At 40.3% G+C, this 22,756-nt stretch overlaps 1 protein-coding gene across 21 annotated transcripts in view; it reads right to left on the bottom strand.

Annotated features, from left to right (window-relative positions):
* Positions 1-22,756, bottom strand: part of FHIT (fragile histidine triad diadenosine triphosphatase) — a 1,508,090-nt gene that overhangs the window by 1,024,055 nt on the left and 461,279 nt on the right. The window contains exon 5 of one of the 21 annotated variants that reach the window (XM_054479716.2): positions 11,059-11,113. The exons of the other annotated variants lie outside the window; for them this stretch is intronic. The gene's annotated coding sequence lies outside the window, so the exon portion shown is untranslated. The remainder of the gene's footprint in view (positions 1-11,058; positions 11,114-22,756) is intronic. 21 annotated transcript variants of the gene reach the window in all.

The following is a 22,756-nucleotide window of genomic DNA, read 5'->3' as shown; positions in this document are numbered from 1 at the left end:
CACGTTAATTCATGGGCTCATGAATGAGGCATTAGGAAGAAAAAGAGGGGAAGACCGAAAGGGAAGGAAACAAACACATAGTAAGGCTTCTCAAACTTTTACCAGAGTGTGAAAATATCTATGTGAATGTAGACTAGAAGGTCCCCACTGCAGAGAAGGCACTCAGTAGCTAGGTAGGCAAGGCCTCTTTCCCTGCCAACTCAGAGCTTAATCAGCATATTCATAAAAGCTATTTAGTATCTATGGTGGCCAAAAACAGAGGTTTGCATGGGCTGACCAATAAGGACTTCACCAGTTCTGGCCACTGCCACTGCCAAATATACCACTTGGTAGAAACATCAATAATGAACTCTGTTGGAGAGTTAGTTTTTTGATTCAGTGAATACCAATGTGCTCTCCCACATTTCCTCTACCTTTTGTGGTAAGGTGGGGCCATGTGACTAGTGCAGGCCAACGGGCTATGAGGAAACAGAAACCTGTCATGCCTGTGAGGGGCCCTGGCAAGGCATACCGCCTGAACTGCACACCAAGTAATGAGGTCAGAGAATGCCAGATTGCTCTGCATTCTCTGTATAGAGGAAAATTGCCCTGCAACCTGCCTGATTAATATACCAATCCTGAATCAAAGATATAGAAAAATACCCTGACTGGACCCTCCAGCCACCTGGGGGCATGCTGTTTGTATGGACCCCATCTATCATAGAGGAGATGAAAATGTATACTTCTTGGAAAAGACATATACTCAATAAGAATTCTTTCCCTGTTTGCCAGGCTTCTGTGAACAACCTTAAATGTTTTATTCACCTTGATGGTCTCCCACAGAACCTTCTTGACTAAGAAACTCATTTTATATGTACATATATTAAAAAGTAAAGCAATTAGTTGGTGCTCATGGGATTCCATAGTCTCACCTAGTACCCCACCCTCAACTGACTGTTATAACAGCCAGTTAATAACTTGGCTGTGGTGCCAGTTAAAAGACAACACCCTGAAAAGCTAAAGGACTATCCTACAGGCTGCAGTACATTCTCTTAACTAGTGATTAATTATAGTGGTATTTTCCCATACCAAGAATATATATGTCCAGGGGTCAAAGGGGAGAGGGGAGAGGAGTGCCTTTCACTATTACACAGAACAAATCACTCATTTTGCTTTCCTTACCAGGAAATTAGAGGTCTGCTGTTGTAGAGGTCTTACAACTCAAGTGAAAAATGCTTCCAACAATAGATGTGATAAAAGAAAAACTTCAGCCAAGTTAAATTTAAAGGACTTTAATCGAGAAATGAATGATTCGCGAATCGGGCAGCCCCCAGAATCACAGCAGATTCACAGACTCCCGGAGTGCCTCATGGTCGGAAGAAATTTATAGACAAAAAAGGTAAAGTGACGTACAGGAATCAGAAGTCAGGTATAGAAACAGTGAGATTGGTTACAGCTCAGTGTTTGCCTTATGTGAATGCAGTTTGAACATTCAGCAGTCTATGTGTGGTTGAAGTATGGCCACTGGGATTGGCCAACACTCAGCTATTGTTACAGGTGCATACTATTAAGTTAGGTTTTCAATTTTGTCCATTAAGCTAGGTTACAGTTCATCCACAAGGACTCAAATATAGAAGTATGGCCTTTTCAGGCCATATTTAGTTTGCTTTAGCAGTTGCAAGAGTGTTTCTATGAAACTGGAAGCTGAAACTGTCCAGTGGACATTTTGGACACCTCACACCCCACTCAAACTGAGTAAAAAGGGAGTTATTGTGTTGGGAGGGGTCATTAGTCTTGATTATCAGTTGGGAAATGAAGTTCCTGCTCAGCAATGGAGGCCATGAAGAGAATACCTAGCATGCAGGTAAATCCCCTGGAGTATTCCTGCTACTGCTGGGTGCCATGGTAAAGGGTTAGACTCCAACAACCCCAAATGAGCAGAAGCACTGAGGGTTTCCTGGATGGAATTACTGATGGACTGTTTGTTCAAGGGAAAGTTAGAGTATGTTAAGTCAGAGCAAAGTATTATAACTTGAAAGTTGAAACATGGAAAAAAAAGGAGTATTATTGATATTTGGTACTAAGAAAGGGATCAGAGTGAAATTTGTCTGGCATGGCTGCCCAGTATCCTCTGGATATTCTTGCTCATTATAATGTTTGCTCCACATCATGAATTCTTCCTTTTCAAAGGGAATTTCAGAAAACTCATATCCTTTGCAGCTAAGGAGCAGGCATGTGGTCTACCCTCCACTTCTCAGGCCACACAAGACTTCAGTGTGGAAGTGAGCAATGAGGAAACACAGGCTATGTGTGGACATTCATTTTTCCAGTATAGGCAGTAAGAAAGGTATCCAGATTTGGGGATGTTAGGATAAATTGCAATAAAATTAAATCCTTGGTATCCTAAATGTTACAGTCAGGAAAACATTGTGGTATCCAGTAAGTAGATGGTGACAATTCCCTCATAAGCCCAGTTCTAAGAAAATGTTCTGCAGTCAACAGCATGTCAATGGCTGTTTTCTGACCAGACCAGTTCTGCAACATAGTTTTGGACATTGTTCCCAAAAGCTTAGCCTCAAGCCTATTTCTCTGGGTCTACAATGATTCTTTGAAATGCCCCATATCCTTTAATAAATTCCTTCTCTATTTAAATTAGAGCCCATTCTATTGTTTGCAACTAATGCTCCTGACCATATTTTCCTTCTCCAAATTCCAATATCCACGCAAAGATTGTTTTAATCATTCACAACCTAACAGTTGTCTCTCAGGAAAGTCTAATCTAGCAATATTTTTTCTGTGGAATCTGCAACCTACTCCTTTACCTTTAAGCCATAAGCAGTGAATGAAACTGACTCCTATTTCCAGAATCCCACCTGCATTCCTTTTCCAACTCAATCTTCTTTCTTAGCCTAAGGCTAGCCTATTTATTGTATGAAATATTCTTTTCTGTCAGTGAACATGGCAACATCTTTGGCTAAGTCAAAAGCCTAACTCTTCATCTATCTTTCAACTTGGAAGCACATCCCTGGACACACCAATGCTTTGAATGTAATATTTATCTCTCTCTCTCTCTCTCACTGTTCAACAATCATTTTGTCTGCTTTTTTTGAGTTACACTTTGCATACCAATACTCTTTCTGAAAACTCCTCCAAAGTGTTAAAAATCTGTCATAGTCATTTCAAAACAGGAACGGAGTGGTCTGCATGTTAAAGAAGGCAAGAATGCCAGAAATTGTCCCATTTCCCATGTTGATCAGTGACTGTGTAACTCAGACACGTTGTAGAGGCCTACATGGCCTACTTCCTGAGAGGGGGGTCTCACTGCCTTGTCAGGATTCCAGTTTAAGAGCACAGGGCAAGCGAGACCACTGAATACGGTCATTTAAAAAGCGCTACAGGAAAGTATTTAAATAGTTATCTTATAGAAGGGGGTGAAAAAGCACATTTACTGATGCAGTAATTAAAAAAAGATTTAGATCCAGTGTGTGAATTCCCATAGAATCCTACTTAGCCTCCTTATCTATGTCAAAGCAAACTTAGTTTCACATCAGCAGTGCTTCTCATTTATCTTAATGCTAAGGATTTATTTCTTATGCAAAATTGTTCATTTTTACCAGCCTGGAACTTTAAAAAAATTCACATTCTCTTCTTTAAGAATTTTTATTAAGCCAAGATGTCATCAAGCTGAAAATCTGCAGACACAATTTTGGCTCTCTTCTGCAGGAAACTCAGAGGAGTGCCCAATCCAGGCAACAGCAGATTAGCACTGGCACTGCTGACAGGTTCTTAAAAGTGTTGGAAAGAGAAAAACAAAGGTGGTGCACAATGATTGACGAAGATTTCTGCTATAAACTGAAGTTGAACCAATAAATATGTCTAGACTCTCCCATGACTATCTGTGGCCTGGAAGCTGCATTCTTCAGCAGAAAAAAAAGTTGCAGTTGGAATTTGGAATGGTTTTGCCTCCATGATGTGTACACAGGACTTTGATTAGTAGTCTGATATGCAGAAGCATCCAGATTATCACTGAGATAGAAATTAAACATCCAGATGATAGATTAAGTAGATTGTTCACTTCTCATCTATATATGTGTGTGTATATATATATTTGACATCATAGAAGCATAATCAAAATCTGAGTAGGTAAAGTCACTAACCAGAATAAGAATACCAAGTTACCTATGTGGTTTCATGGAAAAATAATAGGGGAATTGACACCATCTTTGCAAAAGTTGTATCACTGAGAAAATTATGACAGTGGGGGAGATCTGATCTAGCCCACCTGCCTCCTGTCTTTAGCCTTCAAGCTGCCAAGCTAGCTTTGGGAGACATTTACTTTACAGTTTAAATGATAATAACCCTTCTCCCAAACTCAACTGCCTTTGTAAAGCTAATGAGGGACCACCTGAGGGAAGGAGAGATGCCTGGATGCTGCTAAGGTACAGACATGAACAATTGCCAGCCATTATTCCAGAGATCACAAGATTTGCAACTTCCCTAATTACTCCTGCAGGCAACATCACTATTGTAGATTGGCCTTTTGAGATACTGTTTCAGGTTTTTTGCATGTCTGGTACCCATGGCTCTACTTGGACCCACCAACTGATGGTTCCTCTGGCCACAAGCAACTCAGTGTAAGAGGGCAGCTTCAACTCCCTATGATTAAATCTCCAACCCAGCCAATCAGCAGCAAACACCCATTGCATAGCCACCCCTACCCCTTCGCCCAAACTACCTTTGAAAAGCCCCTAACCTACAAGCCTTCTATGAGATTGATTTGAATAATAAATCCATCTCCGGCATGGTGTGGCTGGCCTTCTGTCAACTAAACTCTTTCTTTACTGCAATTCCATGGTCTCTGTTTGTGTAGCAGGCAGGAAGAACCTACCGGGTGGTCACAGAATTTCAAGGCTGTAAAGAGTCAGACTTTACTCAAATATTCTAGGCAAAAAAAATAGAATTTAAGGGTTATGATCTGCACAATCATGGTCAAAATCAAAGACACATCAAAACAGTTAAAACCCAACAATTATCCCAAGGTCAAAACCAAGAATATCTATTTATTAGTGTACCCTCTAGCTCTGTACCCAATTAAGCCCAAACATCTCCCTAGACTTCATCTCCATAATCATATGGGTATCTGATACCTGTCAATGCAATTTTCTTGATCACTAATGAAACATTCCTTGTTCATTGCATTAGTCTTTATAATCACAATATTAAATCATTTTCCCTAGTGTTTTCCCCTAGCAACAATTTATGAGCCATTACAGAATTTCTGGTTTTTTTTCTGTGTCTTCTCTCTTCTCATAAGTTAAACCATTCCAGTATCTTGCAAATGACCAGACAACTACTTTAAGACTTTGGTTGTAACTAGAGCTTCCTACCAAGTTATGTAATTAAGCCACAGTATCTTTGCTCTTCTAGCTTACAAGATAATCATCTGATTCCCTTTTGTTAAACTATTTGCCCTTTGGCCTTATAGTTTATTCACTTGGGAACTAGATTACAGTTTCCCAGACTATAGCTACAGAGAAATTATTATGACTTATTATAAGTTTAATTCATGCCAAACAATAACAGTCCGATTTCTGGCTTAATACCACCTTCTTTCATAAAGCTGCACCATCATTTTGCCTTTAATCATCTTCTTGATTAGTATTTTTCCAAGTGTTTCTAAACTCAGTTCTTCTATAGAATTAAAACATTCCTACTGGATGGGCTCCTTATTTTAAGAATTTAAAATTTTCAGTCTGGATTTGGGGTTACACCTTTGATGGATGAGCTTAAGGAATATATGAAAATGGCAAAATTATCTTCATGATGACATCATAATGGATTGAACAAAGTAAATTTTATAAAATGGTTTCACATGCCTTATTCCATTTGATGCTTAACAGACTTGAGAACTGGACAGAGTAGATATAGTAGTTCCCTCTTGTGCACAGAAGATATGTTCCAAGAATCCCAGTGGATGCCTGAAATCCTGTATAGTCCTAAACCCTATACATACTGTTTTTCCCCTAGATATACATATTTATGATAAAATTTAATTAATTTATTCTTTTTGAGATGGAGTTCCATTCTTGTTGCCCAGGCTGGGGTGCAATGGCGTGATCTCAGCTCACTGCAACCTCTGCCTCTCGCGTTCATGTGATTGTCCTGCCTCAGCCTCCCGAGTAGTTGGGATTACAGGCAACTGCCACCACACCTGGCTAATTTTTGTATTTTTAGTAGAGATGGGGTTTCACCATGTTGACCAGGCTGGTCTCGAACTCCTGACCTCAAGTGATCCACCCACCTTGGCCTCCCAAAGAGTGGGATTACAGGCATGAGCCACTGCGCCTGGCCAAAATTTAATTTATAAATTAGGCACAGTTAGAGATGAACAACAATAACTAATAATAAAGTAGATGCCAGCATCACTACTTTTGTGTTTCGGAATCATTAGTAAGTAAAATAAGGGTTCCTTGAATATAAGCACTGTGATACTGCAACAGTGGATCTGATCACAGAGCTAGCTATAATGTGACTAATGGGCAAGCACCACAGACATCACAGATAGCATGGGATGATTCATACACTGGGAAGGGCAGAGCAGGGCAGCTCAGATTTCACTGTGCTGCTCAGAATGGCATGCATTTTAAAACTTATAAATTGCTTATTTCTGGAATTTTCCATTTAACATTTTTAGATCAGGTTGACCAGAGGTAACTGAAACTTTGAAACAGCAGATAATGGGGAACCACTGTATTACTATGCCCATCTTTATAGAGCAGTGGTTTCCAAACTGTGTTAATGCAGACCAAATTCATGACACTGTTTCAACCAATGCAGCGTCTTTCATATTGGTTTTTTAAAAAAACACATCTAAGTAAGATCACCGTTTGAAATGAATAGAGTGTATGTTGGCTTTTAAATAAGGAATGTTTGAATGCCACTGATAGAGGAAGAAACCAAAGCTCAGTACAAATGGTAAACTCACATCTCCACCTGTAAAAACCAGGTAAAAATTGAAGGAGCAGGGACAACCACCCAGGTCTTCTGCCTGTGAGACAGCCAGGTGAGGAGGGGTCTCCAGAAGACCTCCAACTGGCCTGTGCACCAGGGTGGAGCCTCGGGAATTTCATGATGTTTGCAGCGGGGAGGAATTGCATGATGTTTGCAGCCCTTCCTTTTCCTGTGTGGAACCTGGGATTCAAGCTGTGGGCGGGAAGTGCTCTATCGGGGACTCAAGCCTTGGGAGACTCCCTCTTTCCTCTTTACTTCTTTTTCACCCAATAAAACCCTGCTCACCCTCTCCATCGGTCTGTGAATCTAAATTTTCGTGGCTGTGGGACAGACAAGGACTCTGTCTTTAACTGAACTAAGGAAAAGTCCTGCAACATTTTTGGCACCCAATGTGGGGGCTCGAGAAGGGGTAAGTGAGATGCAAACCAAGAATTCTTTTTTCCTCTCCCTTCTGAGTCTTCTCATCCTCGTGGCCTTTTCCTTCCTTTTTTGGGATGGACTGGCGAGCAGCAGCTGCCCACTGCTCCCCACTCCATGCCGGGGCTGGGACACATGGCCCAAGTGTCCTGCACAGCCTGCTGGCTGGTTCCCAGTCACTCCCGGCTGTCCCAGCCTTCCGCTTCCCTGGCCAAGGGGTGTAACTCTATCAGACAGTAATTAAGCTTAAACTTGTCTCCCCAGTGGAGGAAGCACTTGCATAAAAATATGAGGTTCTTCCTCGGGCATTTTTAAACTGCTTCTTTTCTTTCCCCTTCTCTACCCCATCAGCAAATTAACTTAAATTTTTTTTTTCTTTCAGAAGATGTACTAGGCTAGCCTCCAACGGCCCCCAACAACTATCAGTGTATTCTCTGCAAAGTTTCGGTTGTGAAATCAAGCCTCCATCTTGTTTTATATCCTGAGGGCATGGCTGGTAATTGTGGCAAGGATTCGTTTAGCAAATCCTTGAGAGGATGAGCCCTCTCAGATTCAATGTCTGCATGTTTTCCTAGCCCTTTCTCTTAAAGGGCCCCACCCAGCAACTGGGTTTTCTTCTGCCTGCCTGGGTTTTCTTCTGTCTGCCTTGTGTGTGTACTGTGCGTAATGTTTGTCAAGAGAACTCTAATTAATACGGCCTAAACAAAGACAAGTGCTTGAATCTAATATTTTTTAAAGGGAAGATAAAGTCTGGTACCTTTCAGATCACATGACTTTAAGAAATAAAAACAGTCTTAAAGACTATTGGTAAAATGCAGGTATTATCAAAATGTAAATAGGTAGGCTAAATAATGCAGGTCAGATGCAAGGTTTGCTAAGTGTTTTGAGGTTACAAACTGCATTTTGGGTTTTCAGAACTATATTGACTTACCAGCTTCACAACTGGTAAGGCCTGGGGACATACGGAACTAACCACACCCTTAACTAAGAAGGCAAACCTTGGCTGCAGTTAGCACACAATTAAAGCAACTTAACAAGTTTTACCTTACAGTTAAAAATTGCTAGGAGTTAATTGAATCTACTAGAAATAGATTTACATGCAAGGTGTAAAAGAACAGTAAAATGTGTTTTTTAGTAAAAGGTTATAGGAAGGCATGGAAATGTAAACTTTTGCCTAGGGTTAAGGATTGTTTTGAGTTACATTAGGAAAAAGCTGAAGGTTCCAAGAAGTGGTGGAAGAATTGTGGAAATTAATCTTGCAGAAGAGGTTCTCTGTGTGAACATACTGACTACATTCATCAAAGGGTATTATATGGTTTTTTCTGTAAATTGAGCGTTGAAATAAAAGCATAACAAGGTTTTCCTAAGGTGCTAATTTTAATCTGCTCTTTGGCAAAATTTGTAAGGGGTTATAAAAGGTTTTTGCTTCTTCAAAATTTCTGAGTCATCATTTTGACAAAATAAATAATTTTTGGTAATGTTGACAAAAGGAGTCAAATTCTGTAAAATATTTTTAGAGATTTATTCTGAGCCACATATGAGTGACCATGGCCCGTGACACAGCCCTCAGAAGGTCCTGAGAACATGTGGCCAAGGTGGTCAGGGTATAACTTGGTTTTATATATTTTAGGAAAGCATGAGACTTCAAATATATTTAAGAAATTCATTGGTTTGGTTCAGAAAGGCAGGACAACTCAAAGCGGAGTCTTCCAGGCTACAGGTAAATTTAAACATTTTTCTGGATGACAGTTGGTTGAGTTTATCTGAAGACCTGGGATCAATAGAAAGGAAATGTTCAGGTTAAGATAAAGGATTGTGAAGACCAAATTTTATTGTGCAGAGGAAGCCCTCAGATAGCAGACTTCAGAGACAGCAGGTTATAAAATGCTTCTTATCAGACCTAAAAGGGTGCCTGGCTTAGTTGATTATCTCCTGGATCTGGAGAGGAAGGAATGAAAACAAAGGGGGAAGGGGATTAAAATGTGGATTTTTCCCACAAGAGACGTTGCAGGGCAACTTCAAGGTATGGCCAGGAAATATATTTTGGGGTAAAACATTTTGATTTTTTTTCCCTGTTATGCCACAGTCAGATTGGAAAGTAAGTCACGATATACAGGGTTAAATAAAACCCATCTGATGAAAATGTATGGTTTGTAAGGCATGACTCCCCAGGCTCCTTAGATAGGAATTTCGGCAATATTTAAAAAAATCAGAGCTTAGTCCTCAGTAATCTGGAATTCTGTTTCATAATATCAAGTGTTTTAAACCTCGAACATTTAACAGCTTTCCCAAAATCAAACTTCAGTTTCAAAATTGTCTTCCCTGGCACATGGCTTTTCAAATACTTCAGAGGGCCCCCGACGTGTCCAGAACTAAGAGAGGTAAACAGGATTATTTGACATATTTAGGTATACGGGATTGTCAAAATGATGCTCAATCTTCTTTAGGTTATATCTGGGTGAATAATGCCAACATATGTTCCAAAATTGTATGGGATTTCTAAAATTCTAATGTCTGAGTGTATGCTATCAACCATAATTAAGGTTTTTATGTTAAGTTATAGTAAACCACGGAGATAACCAAACTTCTTTGTCAGTCGTGTTTCTAATTGTAACTACCCTGAAAATTTTGCTAGTCACAGACAATTGTTGCTTTAATCTTTTTCAGAAGATGGTTTATAATAAGCTATAGGACTTTGACCGGTGCTTTCAAATACAGGCTTCTGATAACTTTGGATATTGTGACACCGAAATACAGGAAAATGTACAGGACTCATGAAGAGCTGAAATGCTCAAGATTATCAAGCAAAACAAGAGTTAGCCAAATGGACTGAACTCAGGAAGCTGAAGCAACCTTTTTGACTTTTGCTTGGAATATTGCTAATCCATGTTTCATTTTTCAGAGTCAAGGAAACTTATTTTGAACTATTTACGGCCTTTAACAATTGAGTAAGGTAGACTCCTATGAACAAAATTTGAAGCATGTTTGTTTCTCTCTGCCTGGTTCCTCTAGAATTTGGAAACTATCTGTGACTATTCTTATGGCAGTATAGTTGTTTGCATCAGTGCAATAAGAATCCATTTTTCTTTTGCAACAGGACACAATTGGAGAAAGTAGTTATTTTACCAAGGCTTTGACTGGAAGGGTATGCTTCCCTTTAAGGAGTCAAGCTCAACTTGCAGAGCCAATAAAAGCCCCATGGGGAAACTGGCCTCATACTGTTGTCTATGCAGTCCCTGTACAGGGTTCCTGACCTGTGGTCAGTAAAGAATGTCACTTTCTAACAGGCCCAAGAGCTCCAAGTTTATTGTGGGACCTTAAGAGGAGAGGATCACCCAACTCACAGGTATTTGAGGATGCAAACCCATGGCTGGGCTCAGCTTTAAAAGGACTTATCTGTGATTCCTTGTGGAAAACATTTCCATCAGTGCCAATCCAAAAGGCCCATGTAGAAATAGTTATTCTTGCTGCACTTTATGTAAATAATCAGGCCAAGTATAAGACTAAAGTCTATTTTGCAAAGCACTCAGTCCTATCATAATTTTTTTTAACAAAAATGAGGACTGGAGAGACAGAAATTATGTTCCCAAATTTGCCATACAATTGTCATTAAATGCTAAACTCATTAGTTGTTTTTAAGTTTTCACCTACCTTTTAGACCAACCCTGCTTGCTCCTGTGAACCAACCAGCAATTTCCGGCTGCAGCTAAGAAAGAATAGGAAGGATGGGTAATGTAGAAATATGGATCAATACTCTAGCTCTGAACAATTATCCTGCAAACCCTGCCAGGTGATGGAATAAATACGGTGCCCATTACCCGGAGCTTTCCTTTTTGGGAAAGTAAGACCAAGTAAACTAACCAAAGCCAAGCACCACGTATCCAAATCCTGGCAAGCATAACTGTAGCTACCAGTTATCTGGGTGTGTCGCAAGACATCCTTTCCTCTCTCTTGTTAGAGGAGAACTGGGTTCCACAGCTTCACTTTAGCATTTGTCTTATGATAAGGAGTCCATGCAATGCCCCACCCGAGATACATTTTTGTCCCAGACTGAATTCCAAGCTTCACATCAAAGCCCTAGGAAGGAAAATTGGATCTTAGGGATCCAGAGGCAAATGACAACAGAAGTTAAAAGGCACAGCACAGGTGAGCATGACTGATTCCTGCTGATTAAGCCAACCCCAAACTTCCTGTTTCATGGATAAAGGCCACGTTAATATCCATGGCATAAATGAGGTCTAGGGAACTCCAAGGCTACTGACAGCAGGGGAGATAGGGCATACTTGGGTAAGAGCAGATGATTCCCACCCCTAGGCCCCCCTGCTTCATGGGTGCAAGTCACTTTAACACCCATGGTGGCACCTACCAAGGTCACTGGAACTTGGGGATGCAAGGATAGAAGATGGAAAGAGGATGCTTTCCCCTCTCTACCTCACATACCTAAGGTATCTGCTGGAAGAAAAGGGAACCAGGTATGCCTGCTCCCCTCTTTCTAGATGGGTAGCCATTCATCTTCAGTCTGTACCCCTTTCAAATGCATCCTGAACCTTTGGGACTCCTTTAAAAGGCACCTTCTTTTTGCCTTTCTTCTCCTCGGTTCGCTCTTCGCTAAAAGGTAATTGTGTCTCCATACTGCAAGACACTCTCCTCAGATGCATACTCCAAACTAGAAAGAGTTAGTTTCCCAAACCTTAAACTGGTTGGCTTAGGACTGGGCTCAGGGGAAGGGAACCCAGAAGCCCAACATGCCAGCAAAAGGGTAAAGTTTTTTTTGCCGGTCGGGCTTTTGGCCTCCCTCTGCGTGTTCAAACTGGCAAAAGGCCTCAGGATTTTTGAGCTGTCCTTACTCTCCCCTCATTTCGTTTTGATACATAGTTTCTAATAACCTGGTTTGTCTGTTCTTGCCTTCAGGCCGTTAAACTCCAAAGAGTCATGCAAACAGAGCCTCTGACAATGGCCCCTTCTGCTGTGAACCCTTAGATGGGCCTCTAGGAAGCTCTGACTGCCGTTTCCCCAAAACAGCGCCCCCTCTCAGCAGGAAGCAGTTAAGGTCAGTCTTCATCCTTATCCTTAATCTAAACGGCAGTTGGATGTACCTCTTTAGAGGGGGGAATGAGACAGCTAGGTGGGAGGGGGGGTCCCCGAAAAACCTCCAACCAGCCTGTGCACTAGGGTAGAGCCTCAGGAAGTTCACCATGTTTGCACTGGGGAGGAGCCTGGTCCATCCTTTTCCTGTGTGGAACCTGGAATTCAGGCTGTGGGCAGGAAGTGCTCTATCAGGGACTCTAGCCTTGCAGAGGCTCCCGGTTCCCCCTTTTTCTTCTTTTTCACCCAATAAAACCTTGCTCACCCTCTCCAACAGTCTGCGAGCCTAAATTTTCATGGCCATGGGACGGACAAGGACCCTGTCTTATAGTTGAACTAAGGAAAAGTCCTGCAACACCTCCAAGGACTAACAGTTGTTTCCAATGCACCTCCATTCTCCAGGAGGGAGAAGGCCAAAGCAGATAAGTGGAGAATGCACACGTTAGCCCATTCTCAATAGTTTAATACTTTAAAAAATAGTAGTCTTGCTGACTTTCAAGCTTTAGGATCTAGACATGCTAGATTCACTTATTGACTTATTAAACTATTCTTTTACCAATGAGTTTACCATATGCCAAAAACTATGCTATACTGGGAACCCAAAGGCACACAGAAAAACTAGAAGACTATTTCTGCACCAGTCAAGAAGCACACAAGTGGACATTCATGAAGAAATTATAGACCCAAAGAAAATCATTGACAATATAGGACAAATGGCATATCAAGTCCTGAGGAAAGAGAGATTAGTAAGGAGGTTAATATTTTAAAAAAATAGAAAAGGGAGAAATAATGAATCGCTGGAAATGGTCCCATCAACCTGCAGTTCTTCACTATTTTTCAACTTAAAAATGAGATACATTTATAGTCACTTGACCTCTCTAGGTCCCAATCTCCCCATGTTCAAAGTACATATCCTATTGATAGCTCTCTCTACTTTGCTAAGTCTATTGTGAAAATATCACAATATAAAATACTTTGAAGCCTTTGAGAGAAGCTTAAGGTCTTCTACAAATAAAATAACAGAAGAAGTACCACTTGGCTGAAAAATGAAAGAGGTAGGACACTAATGGTAGTAAATCACTTGTATCACTTTGTTCAGTAATTATTTCATTTTTTTTCCATTTTATTGAATATAGACAAATTATAGTTGTATATCATTATGAAGTACAAAGTGATGCTATGATATATGTATACAGTCTGGAATGATTGAATCAAGCTAATTAACATGGCCATCACCTCAAATACCTACCATTGATTCTCCTAACTGAATCATTGTACCCTTTGACCAATATCTCCCCATTTCCCGTAATCCCAGCCTCTGGGAACCACCATTCTACTCTCTGCTTCTATGAGTTTGATTGTTTTAGATTCCACTTAAAAGTGAGAACATATGGTATTTGTTTTTCTATGCTGGCTTAGTTCACTTAGCATAATGTCCGCTTGGTCCACCCACGTGGTCAAAAATGGCAAAATTTCCTCCTTTTTAAGGCTGAAGAATATTTCATTTTTTGTGTGTGTGTGTATATATATGTGTATATATATCTCTCTCTCTCTCACATTTTCTTTATCCATTTCATCTCACACCTATTAAAATGGCAATAATAAAAAGATGAAAGACAAGTGTTGTCAAGGATATGGAGAAAGGGGAACCCTTGTTCACTACTGATGGGAATGCAAATTTGTACAGAGCTGGTTCAAGGGAAATCCAAGACCGTGGCTGTGAGGTAAGGACCAGATGAGGGTATTAAGGGACTATCATTACAGTGGCAAAGTTAACCCTATCTTTTTGGAGAGAAGCCAGTTACAATGCTTGATGCTATCCCTGACACACTCTCTCTAGTAACAGGTTCCTTTTCTTTCGGCCCTTAAGTAAGGCTGTAAGAAGAACAGAACAAAACAGCAAGGAGGTGAATACCAAAGCATTGGCCACACTTTTCCCTTGTGGACCTGTCTTAATCCATTCATGCTGCTATAACAAAATACCACAAACTGTGTATTTTATAAATAATAGAAATTTAATTCTCACAGCTCTGGAGGCTGGGAAGTCCAAGGTCAAGTTGCCAGTAGATTAAGTGTCTGGTGAAGTCTTGCTCTCTGCTTCCAAGACAGTACATTGTTTCTGTGTCCTCACGTGGACGAAGGCAGAAGGGTAAACAGGCACAAAGGGCCTAGCTAGCTCCTCCAAGCCCTTTTAAAAGGGCACTAATCCCTTTCATGACTGCTCTGTCCTCATGACCTAATCACCTCAAAGGCCCCACCTCCTGATATTATCACACTGGGTTGTTTTTTGTTGTTGTTGTTGTTTTGACAAGGTCTCCCCCTGTTGCCCAGGCTGAAGTGTAGTGGCACAATCTCAGCTCACTGCAGCCTCAACTTCCCCAGACTCAAGTGATTTTTCTGTCTCAGCCTCCTAAGTAGCTGGAACTATAGGAGTGCGCCACAGGCTAATTTTTGCATTTTTTTGTAGAAACGGTATCGCCATGTTGCCCAGGCTCACACTGGGTCTTATGTTCCAACATTCGAATTTGGCTGGGGTATGGGTGACACATACATTCAAACCATAGCAGGGCCTTCAATAGGTCATTAGAGGGAGAGCCAAGGAACACCAATGTGGCTTTTTGTATTAAACAATGATAAGTTAGTGGAAGTTTAACATAGCCCATAGTCCATAGTCAGAAGTCAGAGGAGTAAGGCCTTACATGCTACAGATGCCCACAAAGGGGATAAGAGGAAGCCAGAAGAAATAGAAATTTGTTTGTCGGTGGATAAAGAGCAAGGCCAAGGTTTTCTTAAATAGCGATTGATGAGGCCCTGGTTTACTGTAACAGTGTACTTGTGATTTCGTAATTTTGTAAAAATTGTCCCAGTGTATAATTCTCTGTTTATACCTGAGTGTGGGGAAATGAATTTTAAGGAAAAAGCCCTATATTTCCTGATAAATCACTTTTATAACTAATTGGTTATTTAATGATTCATCTGTGTAAAAAAGAGAGACTAATGGTTTTAAAATAAAATTTCATCAATAGTTGTCTCTTTCATGAGGTTTGGAAACAAGAAAGAAAACAGAGAATGTGATGCAGGTGTGGCTCTTTAACAGAGCCCACAGGGGAGCACACAGGCTCTGGGGAGAGCAAACAAGGCAAGGGCTCAGAAGACTGGGTTCTAACCCCAATGCCCCTTTCTCCCAGATATTTAACCATAGTCAAATTACTTAATGACTCCAAAGTACAGTGATTTCCTTAATATTTTACAAAAGAATAAAAGCACTATGGACTTTTCTTCAGACATATCACCCCTGGCCTCAGGAGTTTAATATTCAGCGACTCTTTGGCAGGTCATGAATTGCCCATTAGTCCCAGTGGTTGTTATGAAAGTCCTCTGCTCATCCATCCAGATCCCCTCCCCATCTTTCTTCATCCTGACTCTTCCTGGGAGGGTGATCAATATAGACTTGCCAATAGGCTCCTGCACCCTCTAGCTTCTAATTGCATTCTGTCCACGGGAAGCCCTGGTGAGAGATTATATCATTCCAGGATTGGGAGCAACCTGTAAGAGGCCCCAGACAGCTGTGTCCATCCTCTGAAAATGAAGGCTGTTCTCAGGTGACCTGCTCTACCCCGATCTTTTTCCTTCCAGGTTCTTTTTTTTTTTGAGATGGAGTCTCACTCTGTCACCCAGGCTGGGATACAGTGGCATGATATCGGCTGACTGCAGCCTCTGCCTCCCAAGCTCAAGTGATCCTCCTGCCTCAGCCTGCCGAGTAGCTGGGACTACAGGCATGCCCCACCACACTCAGCTAATTTTTGTACTTTTAGTAGAGATGGGGTTTCGCCGTGTTGGCCAGGCTAATCTTGAATGCCTGGCCTCAAGTTATCTGTCTGCCTTGGCCTCCAAAACTTCTGGGATTACAGGCGTGAGCCACAGCGCTTGGCCTCCTTCCAGGCTCTGATAAATGTTTCTTCTCCTCGTCCCTTAAAGCCTAGGGGAGGTTATGGACTGAATGTTTGTGTCTCTCACAAAATTTATACGTTGAAATCTAATCCCAATGTGATTGCATGAGGAAGTAGGGTCTTTGAGAGGTGATTAGGACATGAGGGTGGAACCCTTGTGAATGGGATTAGTGCCCTTATAAGGGGCTGAAAAGACCAGAATTCTCCCCCTTCACCATGTGAGGACACAGCAAGAAGGTATCCTCTATTAACCAGAAAATGGGCACACATTAGACACCAGATCTGGACTTCACAGCCTCCAGCATTGTGAAGGAGACATTTCTATTGTTTATAAGCCACCTGGTTTAAGGTGTCTTGTTATGGCAGCCCAAATGGATGAACACACAGAGGTAAGAGCCCCTACCAGCCCCTGTCCGCTAGAAAGATGGGGATCTGAACAGAAGCCAGAGGTGTAACTGGAATGGACTCGGGTGTTTTCCTCACAGAGCAGATAACTAAAGCTAAAATTCTTGAAAGATTCTGGAAATCACATCATCAAGAGACAAGAGCGACAGGATTGACGAGTAAACTTTAGGAAGTGCTCCAAGTGAGAAAAGCAGAAAGCAAAGTAGAAAAATGGGATAAAGAAATAACAGTTGGAAAGGTAAGAAGCAGAGACAGAGTTATAGTCCAGAGGCCAAAAGGATAATTTTAAGGAGTAGGTCAGAAAGTGATGACTGAGACTAGCCCTTGGCTGTGGTGATTAAGATCTTTGGTGACAATAGAAAATGTAACAATAGGAGTGGTCTGTTGTGGTGATAAAATCTGTAGGCCAGTGGAAGTCCATGGGCCCATTTACCATGCCACAGGCAAAGAGAATATTAAACTCCCATGAAGAGAAGTGCCTTCTGGATTCATTTTGCCAACATTCACCGTACTGATACTAGCCACGGACTTGCAGAGGGTTTATTTACTATTGCAGCCTGGCTCTCTGCTGTGTCTGAAAGTTGATCTTGGTGTCCTCTAAGTTTTATCCCAGAGAAAAGGACAGCAATTGAGCTATTCCCCAGGCACAGAGGGCAAAATTTGAAATTGACATAAAACCAAGATTCCCTGTACGACTCGGGCCTCTGGAGTTGTATTGCTGCATCCTGTGGTGGCAAAAAGAGTATCCTGGGCAGTAAGTGATTTCAATTCCATTTAAAGCAACAAGTATTTGCTGAAAACCAACCATATTCTTAGTAAGAAGACGGGTGCTGTAGGAGACAGAGAATTAAATGAAATCGTTCCTTCCCTCCAGGAGCAAACAGCTTCATGTTAGAAATAAAACTAACTCAAATGCAACAAACAGAAAACACACACACACACACACAGAGCACTTTTCAAGATTAGTAACAAAGTAAGAGATTATCTACAGAGATAAAGACAGAAGAATCCAATGTCTGAATGTTTTGTTATTCATGTATATAAGTTTTCTAACTTTCCTACATTCAGTGTGAATTAGTATTGAAATCAGAATAAAAAAGCAATATTTTTTTAAAAGCCTAATTTTTAGAAACTGATAGTAAAAAATGAGACAGCCCTGGGCTGAAGTCCCAGGCATGCTTCTTCCTAACAACTTGAACTTAGCCAAGTTGCTTAACTACTTGGTGCTTAAATGTTCTCATTTATAAAACTGGGAAGATGGCATGGAGAGGCAATGGGCATTTTCTGGCAAGAAACTAAGAAAAAAGGCCATAACCAATAAGTAACTTATGGAAATGAAAAAATCTTAAAGTTTTATAATCTTGTTTTAGTTGATATCTTAAAACAAAATTTTGAAAGTTACTAAGTCACTCATAAGGATTTCAGGAAGCAGTGCAGTGTAATATGTTTAAGAATGGAGATGGTTCAAATGCTAGCTCAGCTACTTAGCAATACCTGTCCTCAAATAAGTTATTTCACCCTAGCTGAGTCTGTTACTTCATCTCTAAAATGGAGATAGTCATAAAACCTACCTCACAGGACTCTTGTGAAGATAATGCATGTAAAATGCTATCACAGTCCTTGGCATGGAATAAGTGTCTAATTAACTTTTATATATAATTACAATTATCATCTAAAAAGGTTAGTGGTGTTTCAGACAAATCTAAGAGAAGATAGCATGAAGAAGTATATGTCTGTTTCATCTTTGTATCTCACCGATGCTTTGCACAGGGCCTGTCACAGTAGAGATTTGATAAATACTTGTGAATGAAGAATGAATGAATGAATGCATGGGCTGATTTTCCTATTTGATCAAAAGCCACATCCATATATGACTAAATCCGAATACATAAAAAAAGATAAAACTTGTGTTTCAATTCAATCTAGTGAGTTAAAAAAAATTAAGCCACTTCAGTGACTTATCTGAGATTATTGTGTAAGGGGTAGGAAAAGCCGGAGGTATTTTTATGATTAAAAATACTTTCTGGCTATTCTTCTTCCAATGAGGTTACCATCCAGTGAGGTCATCATCCTTAAAGGAGAAGCCAATTTAAAAGCAGAAAGCAGGGAGGAAAAGAAGCAGGAAAGAGGGAAATAAGACAAAAAGAAAAAAAAAAAACAGATGTTGGCCAGGAGAAAGGGTGTCTTCATCCTTAAATATTTTACTCCTTACTGTGTGATATATTATTTTGTCAGCTTCTTCCAGCTACAGTCCCCAAGGAAGGGATAGAGAGTAGCAGCTTCCAAGTAATGACCCATGTGGGTATAAAGAGAAATTTTTATCATATTAGAAAAAACATATTTATATACATGCTACCAACTTTACCTAGAAGAGAAGAGCAAGGGATTGGAAAACAAATTAGCATAAAATCCTTGTTCCAGCTTATTACACATACAGATGTTTTCCTGCATATTTATCCATTCTTCTGAGCACTGCTCAAATGTTACATCCTCAGAGAAGCTCTCCTGGACCCCTCATCCTGGGCTGGATACTCTGTCACATGCTCTAATAGTGTCTGATACCATTCCACTAGAACAGGGATCACTGTTGTAATTAGGTAATTATTTGGGTAATTAATTGTTTAACACCTGTGTCCAGTGTCAGTATGCAAGCAAGCTCCATGAAGGCAGTGTTCCTGTCTGCCTGTTCACCCCAAAATCACCAACACTTGCATATGCCTTGCACGAAACAGGTGAGTGAACATAAATGTGTATAAGGTTGGCATCCATTCTTTGTGCATTCTGTGTTTGTGAATTTGCCCACTCAATAAAATGCATTTGTAATCTCAACATTGATACTCGCCACATTTCTGTGGTCATTTCTGGGCATCACAGAGAAGTGAAAAATTTGTCACCCAACATGTACATTCCCAAGTGAAGCAGAACAAAGCAAAGCTCCACCTTCTTGCTCCATCTCTCATACTGTAAACAAGGGTCTTTTTCTGATCTATTAAATGCCACGTTGTTGGGGTGGGTTTTCTTTTGCATTTTTGTTCATAATGGCCCCCAAGAACAGTGCTGAAGTGCTGTCTCTTGTTCCTGAGTACAAGAAGAATATGATGTGCCTTACAGAGGAAACATGAGTGATAGAAGCTTCATTCAGGCTCAGGTTAAACAGCTCAGGCTGTGTCCCATGACTTCAGTGTTAATGAATTAGCTATATGTTAAATAAGGTATCTTTAAATAAAAGTAAACATTTAAAAGGTTTACATATTAATCAATTAACAAAAATGTTGTGAAGAAACAGCCAGTAGCACGTGGCTGCAGTTCTGGTTTCTCGGGAAGCTAAGGTGGGAGGATTACTTGAGCCCAGGAGTTCGAAGCTGCAGTGCACTATGATCGCACCACTGCACTCCAGCCTGGGCAACAGAGTGAGACCCCATCTCTTAGAAACAAAAAAAAAGTGTTGTAATCAGAGGCTCTCAGGAACTTAACCCTGGATTTCCCCTAGGGGCAATGGTTCATTATTTGCTAATTCAGTGTTTGTGGAGACTTTATACAACAATTTACTGCGAAAAATCAGAATCAACTATATATATATATATATATAGAATGTATATGTGTTTATAGATTTTACATGTTTGTGTGTATACATGCACATGTATATGTATGTATGTTTAGTAGTTTTTAACCATTTTGGTGTTATCACCTGTTGTAAAAATTTAAGGAAGACGTGGATACTAGGGTCTGAGGGTTGCCACAAAGGGAGGTATGTACATATATACAGCCCTGTGCTATGCATCTCCTGGGCTGGAGACAGGGTGTTGGCATTCACAGTATTGCCTAAGTGAATACTCCTACTCCATAGAATTGTTCAGTGTGGTGACACTTCATGCAAATAAATACACGTATACACATACACATTTGCATATGATTCTGGGCATTCGCGGCCTCCTATCGTGTACCTCAGGTAAAAATCCTGACAGATAGAGAAATAATAGATACACAAATATAAATATATATTATATATGGCACATTCAATTTTACTTCAAATGTTTTACATAGGCTAAAATTGAAATTAAAATTCTTTGCATTTCACCCACCAACAACAGGGACTAGACAATTACAAAATATATGTATCCCCAGAAGAAAGATAATTTGTTGTGAAACACTGGCTAAAGACATTCCCTAAGGTAAACTAAACACAGGCAGAAAACTGAGAGTTGAAAAAAATATATATATATATAGAGAGAGAGAGAGAGAGATGAGAGTTGACTATCTATATGTATATATGGATATGTATATATATATAGAAAGAGAGATATGTGTGTGTGTATATATATATAGAGAGAGAGAGAGAGAGAGCACAACAAGAATAACAAGGTTGGCCAGTTGCGGTGGCTCATGCCTGTAATCCCAGCACTTTGGGAGGCCAAGGAGGGTAGATCACGAGGTCAAGAGATCGAAACCATCCTGGGCAACATGGTGAAACCTCGTCTCTACTAAAAATACAAAAAATTAGCTGTGCATGGTGGTGCACACCTGTACTCCCAGCTACTCAGGAGGCTGAGGCAAGAGGATCACTTGAACCCAGAAGGCGGAGGTTGCAGTGAGCCAAGGTTGTGTCACTGCACTCCAACCTGGTGACAGAGTGAGACTCCATCTCAAACAAACAAACAAACAAACAAAATACCAAGGTTAACCTGCCTCGTTTGCTTTCCTAAGATTCTAAGATTCTCTGGATTCTCAGGTCTGTATGGCGGGCAGAAAAGTAAATTTAAGCTTCTCTGACATCTAAGTTCTTTGGAGACAGTTACCGTTAAACACCTGACTCCGTCCCTTGAATAACAGACATTTCTTAGTAAAGCTTTTAATTAGATTTGTTGGTTGAGAATGAAAATAGAAAGACACCAGAAGGAAAAAAAAAAATTCATCCCTGTAAATGGTCCTGTGGAAATAGTAACTAAAACAATTATACTGTTAATAATTCAATGTTGGCTTAAAACTATACAATTGTGAGTGATTTATACAGACCAGAGTCGGCATGTGTTGTACCACGGGTGGATGTGAGGTCACCAAGAAACCACGTCACAGTTTTCCCAGAAGTGTAGTGTCAAAAAGGTCACTTGTGGTAAAAGATCTTTTGGATTAGTCTTTTAAATCAATGCATGAATTAAAGACAATTTACATATAAATAGGCTAATACTCCGGCTTTGAAATTAAATGGATTTTTAAAAGATTTAAGTAACTGCAGAAAAGGTTAGTTAGGCAGTAAGTATACATAATGTGATTCTGGAAAACTGCTTGTCTTGTTGGTTTATTAATATTTTGTATTCATTGTCAGTGTTGTTCTAAAATTGTGTGCATAATTAGCAATGCACCAAAGTCAACGGCAGGCCCCAAAAGTAAGGAAAGCGGAATTTACAAATCAGTAAACGAAGGACAAGTCTAGATTTGGACATGAAAATAGTCAAAATTAACTTTTGCCTACATATTAATACACATTAGATTAAAATATGTCACAACATATTCTAAATAAGCATGGCATCACCTGCTCCAGTTAAATTTACCTTGGCATTTAGCCTCACTGACAAATTTTCAACTCTTCCAAAATACAAAAGCTGCAATGGTCTCCTGTGTTACCACAACAGGATCATGATTGTAATTTGAAATCCTGATTCCCCTTTTAGGGAGCAGAAACCTGGAGTTTTTCCAACTGTAATGAAAGGATAGAGCGAAACTTCCATAGGATCAAACCACATTCCACTACCACCGCTCCTCTGAACATTAGTGTACCTTAAAACATATTGAACCATAGGATGAATATGTGGAGCAGGGGCATTTTTAGGAGAGTGAAACTATTCTGTATGATACTATAATGAGAGATACATGACGTTGTATACTTGTCCAAACACACAGAACTATGACAA

This window comes from Pongo pygmaeus, chromosome 2, assembly GCF_028885625.2.
Source record: "Pongo pygmaeus isolate AG05252 chromosome 2, NHGRI_mPonPyg2-v2.0_pri, whole genome shotgun sequence".
Lineage (NCBI taxonomy): Eukaryota > Metazoa > Chordata > Mammalia > Primates > Hominidae > Pongo > Pongo pygmaeus.
Note: the sequence above shows the minus strand (reverse complement) of the source record. Positions and strands in the feature narration are given on the sequence as shown.